Below are 12,224 nucleotides of genomic sequence, written 5' to 3'. Positions count from 1 at the left end.
CCATGGTCTCCTGTAGCAATTCATATAATGAATACCAGGACTTAATACTGCAAGGTTAAACTTAATTTAGAATAATTTTTATTTATTGTTACTGCTTGTCGAATTTTATAAATTAACTTTCTTAATTTCTCTTAGCAGTCTTAATGTCTGCATCTTTAATAATGTTTAATTTCTCTATGTTTTTAATAAACCTTTCTAGTTGCATAATGAAATTTGCACAATACTTCCCCCGCCCCCCAAAATGCAAGAAGGTATATTGTCGGATATTCTCAAAAGTTCAAATGCATGTGAGATAATAACAGTTGCCAACGGTAATTGCAATAGGCGATCACACAATCTTCTAAATTCCCCACCTTTAAAGGAAAATAAACCCTCGGACTCAGTTGAATCCTAGATGAACAGAATACAATTCTGCTGCAGTAATTGCACACCAGAGAGTCCCCTTTTGAATGCAGGGAATACACAGAATGATAATTTCAGATGCCCAATTTCAGCTGGTTGAAGGTGGGGCTGGTAGCTTAGGTCTGTGTACAGCTCTTACCTAGCAGTTGAAGGCAGCTGACTTTAATATGCCAATAGGTAAACAAAGAATGGCAGGCTAAGATGGCTGCTCTAAGCAAGACCTGCTTGCTTCTCAAGAGCCTTTTTGTTGTAAAAAATGGAGAATGTTTGAAACCACTGAAGAATCTTTATCGTGAGGCTGATGTCTTGGAAGAACCTCCTTAGAACAAAGAGAAGATCGCAAAGGCCACTTTGGTCAGGAACTAAACACATGGTTGACCAGTTGTTTGTTATTCACAACATCATTTAAACAAGCACTTTGAAGCAGGCCTTCAGCCTGTAACAGCTGTTTCTTAAATTCCAATGCTGTGGTCACTTTTCTCTTGTTTTAGTGTTGTATCTGTATGTTGTGCATCCTTTCCTGAAATTGGATGTTGACAAAGCTGCTGGATTTAAGCTAATCGGTGTCTTCATTTGGGTCAGTAACAAACCAAGATGTGCTAGAACGTCTGAGAATTAGCTCTCACTGAGAAAATAATGCAGAGTTCGCGTATGGCGAGAGGTCAGGAGAAGAAGAAGACGTCTTCAGCAGATTGGTGGAACTCCATAACTTTAACAAACAAATCTGAAAATGGCAAACCTTTGCCAAAAGTCTTTACAAATAGGTGAATTATGTGAGCATAGAACATTAGCCTTAGTTAACAATTACCACCCTCCAAGCAGGCATAGTGAGACACTAATTTTTTGTTACAGTCGCCAATTGTAATGGGGCTTTCTGTTTGTATGATTATTTTTGTACGTAATTGATTTTTCTTTGTTTAATATTGAAATGCTGCTGCTACAAGCAAATCAAGATGCAGGAAGTTGAAGATTTGGGTTTTGCCATCTCTGGGGTGGAGAGAAGCTTAAATTTTCCACCAGCCTGCCTGGTAGCATATCAGAATATCTACCAGAGCTGCATTTACTGCATGCTTTGGATCCATAAGTTCCCAGGTTCAATCCCTGGCACCTCCCCAGTTTAAAAGGATTTGCTAACACATAATGGGAAATACCTCTTTTCTTAACCCTGGAGAGCTCAAGGCCCATAAGGGATCTGAAACTTTAAAGTAGATCTCAATGTTAAAATAGTAGGAGTAGCTCTCCACCTTCAGAACAGGTGGACTGTCTTGCCTCAGGAGTGGTTAGGTAACCTTGTTTAGAGGTTTCTGTGAGGGAATAGGCATGCATTTGACTGGGGTTCCTTCAGTAGACAGTGTTCTGCTTGAGAGCAGCAGTGGGGAAACCCCTGACCCACTCAGCTAATTATGCCAGGGATGTAGTTTCCTCCAAATCACACCCACCTGTCCCACACCTGATGTGGTGTCAGGTGTGGCGAGAGTAAAGATGTGGCTGCAAAGGAATAATCAGGAATCTACCCCCTCAGGCCAAAGGTCCATCTCGTCTAGCATCCTATTCTCACAATGGCCAACGAGATGCCTATGGATAGTGTTGGAAACTCAGACATATAAGCTAGGTCAGGGGTCGGCAAACTAAGGCCCGTGGGCCGGATCCGGCCCAATTGCCCTCTGGATCCGGCCTGCAAACGGTTCTGCAATAGCTGATTGGATCGGCGCGTTTGCCACTTTTTTATAAAAAAAATTTGGGTGCCATTTTTTTCAATTTCCCCCCTCACCCCGGCACCGTCTTCTCCCTCCCTCTTCCTGACTTCTTCCCACCCTGTGGAGGAAGGGGGCTGGGCTTTGATTGGAAGCCTTGCCGCCCACCTGCCGGCCTCTCCCCATGGCTGCGCTGTGGGCTGGTGCTTGGTGCGCCTGCTGGCCCGGCGCCCGGGAAAGCTAGCCCAAAAAGGAGAGGCAGGCAGCGGCAGAGGAGGTAGGCAAGGAAAGGGGAGGGGCTGGGGGAGAGAGGGGGAGAAAGAGAAGCCCCCTCCGCCATGTTCCTGTGCGCACGCAGTCCGGCCCGCCACTAGGTCTGGGGAACAGTGAACCGGCCCTCTCCCAAAAAAGTTTGCTGACCCCTGTCCTAGGTTATGGTCGCCACAATAGCATGTTTGTGAATTCTATGATTCTATGATCTCTGCCACATTGCCCGACTGTAGCTAAATCTTACAACAATTCGCTTGTCCCAGTATGCAAGAAGGAGAAACACACACAGAATGGAAATGGAAATGATGTTAACTATGGGCTAAGGCAGAAGTTTTTGAACTGTGTCTTGTTAGCTCCATTGGGGTGGCCTGTGGAAAGGTTGCAGCACAGCCCAATATATCTGTCCTTTGCCCTGCACTTACTTTCCTTGATGTGATGATGATGGACCGCGTGCGAGTCAGCTGGCTCGATGGAGATGTCAGTTGCCAACCTGGTGCCCATAAAACTGCGCAGCTGCTGTTGGACCCATGCCAGTAGCAAAACGCACCCAGTGCCCGGGGAATTTCGATCATGGTTGGGAAGCCCACAAGCAGGACTTGAGCACAACAGCACTCTCTCCACTTGTGATTCCCAAAAACCGGCATCAATGAAGGTGTCTGGAAGAATGTTGGTTCTCGCAAGAAGTTTCATAGGAAGTGGAGGCTCGCCAATGGCTCCAGTCCCAGTCTCAGCACTGTCAGAGTGGGCTTTGAAATTGTCTCCTGATGTCATAATGATGTCCGGTGATTGACAGTTGGGTGGCCTCTCCTGCCTGTTGAAAATGGCCGGCAGATGGTAGGCCAGGTCTTGATCTGAGTCCACCCCTGTGTCAGAGCAAAAGGCCAAACTGGATGGATGTGTGAGGTCTTTTCTGACACTATTTCCTTTACTACCTTCGCTGCTTTTAAACTCTCCAGATCTGAGTGGGTCTTTAAAAGGCTGAGTCATCTTTACTAGCACTTGTTCTGTGTCCCAGATAAAGCACCGTTGAGTGCTGCCTTTTAGTTAGCGGAAGTTATTTTTCAAAGGCACACCTCCGTATTGTGAAAACCACAGGTAACCGGGCATGTTGGTGGTTTGCTTTTGTATTTTTTGCTTTTTGCGAACACCTGTTTTTATTTTTGTTTGTGGACTCCTGTTCACTTAAAAGGATGGTGGTTTAGGCAAATTGGCTAGTTGTTTTTTTGTTTAAAATGAAAATGAATGAAATTGATTTCAACTTCTCAGAGGCCGGTGGGATAGGATAGATAATAAATGGCCCATGTATTATGGCTTTTAAAAAAATCAAGATGTTCTAGTTTGGGCCTGACTCCCTGCTGTCCTTCCTTTAACTTTGAAAGTAAGTGAGTGTGCCCTCCTGTAAAACTCCTCCTTGTAATATGGACCGTTAAGGAAGAGGCATTAAAAATAAAATCAGGCTGTGCCAAAGGAAGGAGAAGAGCTTGTCAGATTAAATTTGGACTCTGCAGTGATGGCTGCAGATGTGTTTGAGTTGTACAAAAGGGTCATTATTAATGCTGCCACCTTCCGAGGACAGACATTTGCAAAAAAAAAGCTCTGTTCACTTTTATTGTGTTTTTGAACATGGGTTTGAAAAATGCAGGGTTGAGAGCGTTAAGGAGGGTTTCAGGGCTGGCTGACAACCGTGGAAGATGCAGTGTTGATTTGAGAGCTATGCTAGTGAATCTGTGATGCCCAGGTGGCCTGATGAAATAGAGTCTGTTGGGGGAGGTTTCAGAATAGAGCTCTATGGTGGTGCATCTGGTTTGCATGCAGAAGGTCCCAGGCTCAATCCCTGGCATTTCCAGGATGGGCTAGGAAAGATTCTCTGCCTGAAAACCTGGAGTGCTGCTGCCAGGCAGTGTAGACAGTTTTGAGCTAGATACTTGCATTCTGACTTGGTGTAAGGCAGCTTCATATGTTCCTATGATAGCCTCAACTTCTGTTTGTTTATGCCTAAAGATGAGTGCTACTCAAATGGTATAGTGATCAGGAGACCTGTGTTAGAACTGACGCTGTCAAAATGGGCAAAATGGCAATTTGGTCTAAGAGCCTCTGCTTATACGATAGGATAAAAGGCAACGTCTCCTTTCCAACTTCATTGGAGATAAGAAATTAAGAAGAGTTTGCTGGATCTGACCAGTTGCCCATGTAGTACCGCATCCTGTTCTTGCAGTAGCCAACCTGATGCCTGCGGAAAACCTGCAAGCAGAGCCCAAGCGCCAGAACACTCACTCCAGTTACATTTTCCAGCAACTGGTATTCCGGAACATACTGCCTCCAAAAGTTTGGTTCAGTGAGAAAAAGATGAATGAGCTAAGATTTACTTCTAAGGATGCTCCTGATGAAGGTATTTCTCCAAAATGTGTTGGGCTGTTTGTGGCACTCCTGAGAACTCTCTCTTGGTTTTGCTAGTAGCCATTGATAGCCTTGCCCTCCATGATTTTGTCCAAAACCTCTTTTTAAGACATCCAACTTGGTGGCCATCCAGGCCTCCTGTTGGAGGGACTTCCAAAATAAACTTGCGCACTGCCTGAATAAGTTTTCATCTGTCCTGGATCTTCCAGCATTCAGCTTTGTTAGATGTGCATGAGTTCTAGTGTTATAAGAGAAAAACTCTCCTCTACCTTCTTTCTGCATGCCATGCGTAATTTTATATCATGACAAACTGTTAACCCCACTACTCCAAGCCTTCTATAGAAATAGGTTTCTGCTTCTTTCCTCTCCCCTTCTTTGTCTGTGGCTTGCAAAACAGAGAACGCCTCCCTGCTGCTTCCTTTCCTTCAGAGCCACTTGCAATGCACCTGGGCTTAATCCTCAGCAGGTGGTGAGGGTGGAAAGGCAAGCAGCTTCACAGGGCCTGCAGCCTCGCCTCACAATTCTTTGAAAAATAAAGGAGTTAGAGAACCTTATCCACAACCGCTTGTTCCAGAGGGCCTCTTGAAACGGTGAGTGAAAGGTGGTGGAGCATCTTCTAATGTGGCTTCTTGGCCACTTTTTTCACGACAGGTCCCGGTCCATAATAGACTTGGTAGGCCTAGGTCTCAGCTTAGTGGTGGAGCACCTATTCTGTATAAAGAAACTCCCAGGTTCCTGGTATCTCCAGGTACTGCTGGAAAAGACATTTGTCTGAAACCCTGGAGACAGTCTCCGCAATTAGTCTAGACCAAGGTTTCCAAAACTTCTTCAGTTCAGTACTCTTTGGGTTGCATCAAACGTTAGTCATACTCAGAGTAGACCCACTGAAATTAATAAACATGACGAAGTTAGGTCCATTGATTTCAGTGAGTCTGAACTTCTTTGGATGCAACCTCTCATCTTTCATGGTCCATGTAATAGCTCTGGGTTGTTATTCTTCCTGTTTTACAGATGAAGAACGGAGCATGAGTCTAGGTTGCCCAGTGCCTCTTACAATATATTCCTGTATGTGTTTACACAGAAGTAAGTCCCACTGTGCTCCTAAGTAAGTGTGTATAGGATTGCAGCCTTAGTCATTTTTTAATTTTTATTTTTAGATTAAAAAGACTGAAAGAGGATTTGAACATGCATATCACAAGTCTAGACTTTGGCTAAGTTTGATGTGAAGCGAATAACAAACTTTGGCTTCATGTTAGGATTTGTTTGGAGCGAGACAAACCACAATCCCCAGTTGGGATGTAACAGTAAACGGGGCTCTGTGGGTTTTTGCTCCTGAGGGTAAGACGGATGCATTCAAGTAGGAGCCTTCTGTGCATGCACGGTAAACCGTTAATTGTGGTTTACTGTGACAAGCAGCCACCGCCTTTTATACTTTGACATGATGAATGAATAGACCGTCTGCATCCGGTGTTCTGCCTTGGTTGGTGCAAAGGCTCGTGTGCCAGCAGATGTGCAGTGCTGTTCAACAGAGGAACCCAATGCTACAGTTGCACTAGTGGAAATTCATTGTGCAGCAGGTTGCACAAAGTTGACAACATTCCACTAGCGCAAACCATTTTGCCGGCGGAGTAAGCAGACCGCTAAGGGATTTTCACATTGAATATAAACGCTTAACTTGAATTATTTTACTCCTCACATTGGAGGCTGGGTCTTCCCTGTCAAATTTTAGACATTTTGGACTTTGGGAGCCTGACAATTCACTAAACTGAAATGTGTATTCATTCCACTGTAAAATACCCTCCCCTGTATTTAACACCTTCATCTCCTTGCTTGCTACTCTGAGAGCACCTTTCTTTCCTCTTTGGATGTTAAAATGCCTAGTCATGTGGAAATGAAATATATTCCTGCATGCTGCCCTCCCCCTCCTCCCTAAGCTCTGTTTAATTTTTAAATACTCCCCTTTATTGCTGCAGCATAAAGGAGAAATTTTTAGACTATGGAGAGAAGTGAATGTGACATTCTGTTCCGTATTAAAAGTTAATTTAGGGCAGGATTGAAAGTCAGGACATGGTCCTGTCTCTGTTGCTTCCCCTTCTTGTAATATAATTGACCCCTTCTGCGAGATTGGCAGTTCTACCATGGAGGGCTAAGTACATCGGGGCACCTGCAGCAAGAACAGGAGACGCCGTTCATTACGGGCATGAACTTTATCTGCTTGGGAGGGTAAGCCCAGAGATCTTGTCCTGATTGGGGCTTGTCTTCATTTGTCCTCCGTGTTGCACTTTGGCACACCTGTGCAACCGTCTCTTGCACTGCTTGGCATTTTGGCCTTGCTTTGCACAAAAAACAAAGCCAACACACCACCTTCTTTTTCATTCTCTTCTCTCTGTACTCTTAAGACAAGCGCTGCTGCATCAGACAAATGGTCCACACATCCCTCTTCCAGGAAGGCTCTTGTCCCTCAGCACCTTGTTTTCAGAGATACACTGTCTGTGAACATGGGGGCTCTGTTTAGCCAAAATGGATGAAGCCTGAGAATTCTTCTTCTTCCTGAAGAATTCCCTTTTACAGCCTTCTGTAGGTAACTAAGGTGCGTGTGCGTACCCCATCCACTTGGATTTAAGGAAAGGGCCATGCACATATTTGCATGCAGAAGGTCTTAGGTTCAATCAAGAGCATCTCCAGGTAGGTATTGGGCAGACCCTGCTGGAAAACCTGGAGAGATGCTGCCAGTCAGTGTAAACAGTATTGGTCTCACTCAGCATAAGCCAGCTCCCTGTGAAAACGAGGAGCTTAGCACAGAGTTTTCCCAGTGTGGTAGCTGAGGGTACACATGACCATTGCTTTAGCTGAGATTACTCCATTGCAGAGGGTTGGACACAGGGTCTCTCCCCTCTAAAAAAATATTTAGGTTTGAAAGAAGCATTGTATTATAACCAGTAGGGGAAATTTGTTTTGTGTACAGTGGCAGTGGGGTGTGTGTGTGTTCCCCATGACCTCTGATTTGCAAATGTGCCCATGACTCTACAGAGTTTCCCTCCTCTTCTTGCTGGCTGCTAATAAAAGTTTTTTATAGTTTTGACCCTGCCTTCCAGAAAAGGTGTTAACTCCTCTGCTGGCCACGAACACCCCAACTGCCAGCTGCCTCTCCCCTTCAGAAAAGGCATATTATGGGTCATCCTGGCAGATGTAAGAAGAGTCCTGCTGGATTAGGCCAGGGGCATATCCTGTCCTCAAAGTGGCCAACCAGATGCCTGCAAGGAGCCCGCAAGCAGGACTTGAGCACAACAGCACTCTCCCCTCCTGCCATTTCTGCCAGCTGGTATTCAGAAGCATCACTGCCTCTTCAGTCTTTGATGTTTCAACATAGTTATGCTGAAATGATGGTTCCTTGGAGAGTGTTACCAGGTTCTGTATTGTTTCGTTCAGTATGACTGTAAATCCATTTTGTACCGTATGATACAAGATGAAGCCATTCCTGTACCTGCAAGGCCAAAATACATTATTTTTAGGAACTTGCTGAAACACATTATTGGTTTGGAGAGGTTTATATTACCTCAGCAGTAAACCTTGTATGGTATTCTTTTTTTAAAAAAAACCCAACAAACCCCACATACCTTTGATGGCACTTTTTTGCAGACAGCCAACTCCTCTGTTTTTTCAGCAAAGGATTATGCATGTTAAACCCTACATAAATATACCAGCAGGTTACTACTTGTTGAAAGTGCAATATCTGGCATCAACTAGTTTTTAATCTAAGGGTTAATTCTGTTAACTATGAAGACAGCTACCCAAGAGTGGGCTGATCTTTGCCAAGGTAGTGCATCCTCTGATTGGCTATGTAGTTCTGAGGGAGTTGTCCTCTGTATGTTTAGTTGTATGTCTCCCTGCTTTGTTCAAGGCCTGAACTAAAAGACATAACTTTTCTGTTCCTTTCTTGTCAGATTAGACACTCTTTTTTGTTCAGTCTGCTTAGTGAAGTGTTATCAGGTATTTTCTCTCCGGACTCCAGCTGCATTACTTAAGTGACTTCGCTAACATTGCTGCCAGTGGTAAGATGCTTTGTTTTGTTTTAAATTTATTCTCGGAAGTAACTACAACTGCACCTGCTTCAGGGCACGTCGTGGTTTTCCTTCAACGAACTTTGCAGATAAATACGACACAGTTTACCAGCCCACGCACTTGCCTTGCCAGCATGTCCTGGAGGAATAATTATCCCGCGAATGACTAAGGGTGTGAAGGTAGATGCATAATTCAAAGGGTAGCCGCTGTAGAGTCTTCACAACCAATGTGAGCACAGCTTTGCAACCTGGGTTACAAGCCGGTGCACCCCCTCATTCTGCAGTGAAGCACTTAGAAATCCCCTTTTGCCAAAGGGATGTGTCAGTCCTCAAGTCTTGTTTCTGCAGGAACAGAGGAAGTGGTCTCATGCTGAGTCAGACCATTGGTTCATCTTAGTGTTGTCTACACTGACAGACAGCAGCTTTGCAGGATTTCAGGCGGGGCTCTCTCCCAGTACTTCCTGGCAATGCCAGGAATTGAACCCCAGACCCCCTGCATGTAAAGCAGATGCTCCACCACGGAGAGAGCAACCTTCCTATTGCCATTCAGCCTTCTTTAATTTTAAAGCCGCACGTTTGCACTTGCATCTTATTTATTTATTAGAGCACCTGCACTTTACCTTCTAGCAGGAATGCATCACTCGGTGTGGCTTTGCAATTTGATAAAAGTTGCAGTTTCATAAAAATGGAACAAAGCAATTACAAAAGGAAAGGGGTCAGCAGTTTAAAAAAATCCCATATAAATGAATACATTTATGCTGTAACTCAGAAGAAAAAAGACATTTACAACCATTTTAATATTTGCGTAATTGCTCTGGAGATCGTAGCAGAGTGGAGGAAGAGAAGCAACCTGGTCATGCCAGGGGGTAGCCAAGAAGCACCCACCACTGCCTGAAACTCCAAAAAGCGCCTGCCAGTTAGTGTGGAATAATGTTCTGGTTGTGTATATGGCTTAAGCCATGTGTAGTCATTCCCCCTGCCCCACTGAATAGTTTTGTTTTTTCCTGCTTGCTTGAGACTGCAAAACTAGGGTGGTGTGAATGGGTTATCCAGGATCTGGTGGGCTGCACCTGGCTTGGGGTATTACAGGTTGCCAAGGGTTCAACCTGGGCCCTTCTGCATTCATAGCATGTGCCCCGCCATTTAGCTACAGCCCTGCATTTTTACATTGCTGTTCCACCATTGCATTTTTATGAAGAGATGTGGGGTAGGGGTGAAGGCAAGCCAGTTTTCTTGGGGAGTGGGGGGGGAAGAAAAAAAATCAGGCATAATTTTTGCCATAACTGTGGAAACGTGGCTAGATCAAACACAGCAGGTGGCGAAGGAACTCAATCTGGGCAAAGCAGCGGTGCTTTCAGCGCAATCAAAGTTAAGTGCAGAAATTTAATTAAATGGAAGCAAAGCTGGCTGAAACTTTCTAGAAGCAGAAGTGCATTGTCAGATTCGACAATTATTTCAAGGAGCACAATCTGCAGATGGTGTCTAATTGATAAATTAAGGTTCTTGGGCTCTAATCTGCCGCTGTATGTGTTAAGGCTTGTGTGTTGTTTTCTTCGAAATCTTTATCCTTTAAGTCGGCATCTGTCTTGGGGGAAGCAGTTTTGGATCAAAACCTGGTGCCCTGATCCACATTTGCAGCTCTGCATGAGCAGGGGGCTGGGGGACGCACATCAGGCCAGGGCATAGCAACATACTTGGCTATTTCCGTGGAGAGGGAACCCATGAGGACCTCCAGTGTGTAGCCTTTCTCAAGCTTAGCTGCGCATCCAAGGTTCTGCTCCATGTCCTCCTGACGTCTGAATTTTGGCAGACAGATATGAGAAGCGGAGGGCATCTGTGGTCTCCAATTCTCTCCCTAGGGAGGCCCACTGGGCTTCTTAATTGCTCAGTTTTCACCGTATGGTGAAAGCCTTTTTTTTTTTAGGAAGGCCTTTGGAGAATTTGGCAAGCTGACTGTCTAGTATTACTGCTACACTTTCTTCACTGCTTGGCTTATTTGGGTTACATTGATGTGTTGGCTTTAAAGAAGGTGCATTGTTTTGTCGGATACCGTGCTTTGTTTCGGTTTCTGTTAGCTGCCTTAGCTTTCTTCAGCATCAAAGACAGGATATAAATATGTTGTTATTATTAGTGGGTTTAAGCTGTAGCGGCATTTGCGTAAATGATAATAACAATGAAAATAAGAATAATACTTCTGGCATTGGTGTTAGCATTTGTGCATTGAGTGCTTAAGGGTCCATTGCTGTTTTGACACCTGTGCACCCAATTCTGCATATGGATGTGTTTGGCCCTGCAGAGCCAGCATCTTCCATGCAACCTGCCGCATTTTTTGCTCTATAAGACTTACTTTTTCCCTCCTAAAAAGTAAGGGGAAATGTGTGTGCGTCTTATGGAGCGAGTGCAGGCTGCGCCGGTATCCCAGAAGCCAGAACAGCAAGAGGGATTGCTGCTTTCGCTGCGCAGCGATCCCTCTTGCTGTTCAGGCTTCTGGGATTCGGAATATTTTTTTTCTTGTTTTCCTCCTCCAAAAACTAGGTGCGTCTTGTGGTCTGGTGCGTCTTATACGTGAAAAATATGGTACTTGAAAAGTGATCAGAACACTTAAAAAGAAAAACGCCCCAGTGAATCTCAGGTATTGTTTTATGAGTTCGTTTGGGATTCTCCTCTCACCAATGGGCAATCTAGATCTACCATTCAAATACTATAGGAACAGTCTGCAAGCTCCCCCCCCCCCGCATACCTGCCATACATTCAAAGCACATTGCCTCCCCCCGACCCAAAGAATTCTGGGAACTGTAGTCTGCCCCTCACACAGCTACAAGCCCCAGCACCCTTAACAAACCACAGTTCCAGGGTGTTCTTTAAATGTATGGTGTGTACAAGACACTTAAAACCACATCTTCTTAAGGGCAAAAGCAGATAGGCTATTGGCTTGATCCAACAGGTTATCTAGTTCAGCATTGGCTACCCATCACACACTTGCTGGGAACCCGTTAGCAGGATCCAAGCACAGGAGCGTTCTCCCCTATGTGGTTTCCAGCATCTGGCCTTCAGAAGCATTACAGTGGTACCTCAGGTTAAGAACTTAATTCGTTCTGGAGGTCCGTTCTTAACCTGAAACTGTTCTTAACCTGAGATACCACTTTAGCCAATGGGGCCTCCTGCTGCCGCCGCAGCACAATTTCTGTTCTCATCCTGAAGCAAAGTTCTTAACCTGAGGTACTATACTTAACCTGAGGTACTATACTATACTCCAACCAAGGAGACACAGAGCATGGCCTCCATGGATAACCTTATCTTCCATGAATTTTTGTCTTTTAAAGCCATCCAGGTCGGTGGCCATCACTGCCTCCTTATCTTACTCCTCCTGTCCCATAGCTCCCCATCCACCCCACACATC

General features: G+C 44.9%; 1 protein-coding gene across 45 annotated transcripts in view; it reads left to right on the top strand.

Annotated features, from left to right (window-relative positions):
- The window catches only part of MSI2 (musashi RNA binding protein 2), a 451,089-nt gene that overhangs the window by 130,592 nt on the left and 308,273 nt on the right, over nucleotides 1-12,224 (top strand). The gene's annotated exons all lie outside the window — the stretch shown is intronic.

This window comes from Podarcis filfolensis (assembly GCF_964270895.1).
Source record: "Podarcis filfolensis genome assembly, chromosome: 15".
Lineage (NCBI taxonomy): Eukaryota > Metazoa > Chordata > Lepidosauria > Squamata > Lacertidae > Podarcis > Podarcis filfolensis.
The sequence above is the reverse complement of the archived record's forward strand: the minus strand, read 5'-3'. Positions and strand labels throughout refer to the sequence as shown.